Source organism: Meles meles, chromosome 5, assembly GCF_922984935.1.
Source record: "Meles meles chromosome 5, mMelMel3.1 paternal haplotype, whole genome shotgun sequence".
Taxonomy (NCBI): Eukaryota; Metazoa; Chordata; class Mammalia; order Carnivora; family Mustelidae; genus Meles; species Meles meles.
Window position 1 is genome coordinate 125,571,451 of NC_060070.1, and position 1,009 is coordinate 125,572,459.

Here is a 1,009-nt window from a genome sequence, read left to right on the forward strand (position 1 = left end):
TCAGATAGCTTAGTCCACAGAATCATTGTTTTTTGAAGCCACATTATGCAGTGACCTTTGTGCAGCAATAAATAAGTGCAACACAGGATTTATAAGAGAAAGGAAGGAAAAAAACCTGCATTCTGGGAAGAGTGAATTTTATTTTTATGTTTGAGGTAAATTGATTAGCTGGAACCTAGCAAATAGGTCAGTCTGAAACTCTTTGAGTAAGTTCCTTAGGGATATCAAATAAAACAATTTTGTTGTTTACTCATTCTCAAGAAAACCCTGAGGGTTTACCTATGGGGCATACTTGTGTAGTGTCCACCAGTGTCCTTTCATTAGCACCTTTGACCTTGTTAGATCAAATCTGTACAATTTCTATTAGGATTTTATAGAAGACGACTGAGAGATTGGGAAAGGCTGAGTGAGCTGGGAGGATTTGAAGCCACTCTGACCCTCTAAACTTTCTTCCTTGTTTAAAAACAATACCAGGGGCACCTGGGATGGTGCAGTTAAGCATCTGCCCTTAGCTCAAGTCAGGATCCCAGAGCCCTGGGATTGAGCCCCAAATTGGGCTCCCCGCTCAGCAGGGAGTCTGCTTGTCCCTCTCCCTCTGCTCCTGTCCCCCACTCCCACTTGTGCTCTCTTGCTCTCTAATAAAGAACTTAAAAAAAATAAAAACATCGCCAGTGGCATCAGTAGTCGGTCTAGCCCTTTAGTCAACAGTGAGGGCTACCTAAATAAAAAATGCCCTATGAAGGCTCAAACTCTTACGGACAACCCTGAATCGTGAGTTCCAAATGTGGCACTGTACTGATGAAGCAGGGATGAAGGAGCACTGGGGTCAGGGCCCTGGAAATGGAAGCTGCTTAGTGGGGTCAAGTGGTCTATGGAAATCAGGATCTCCCTGAATGGTAGGAATATGAGCATGGGTAAAGACAGAGAGGTTAGCCAGTGACAGAAAAATACAAACTGAAACAGAGAAAAACAGAATGAAGAGCTGAAATACTCACAGAAGCACACAAAG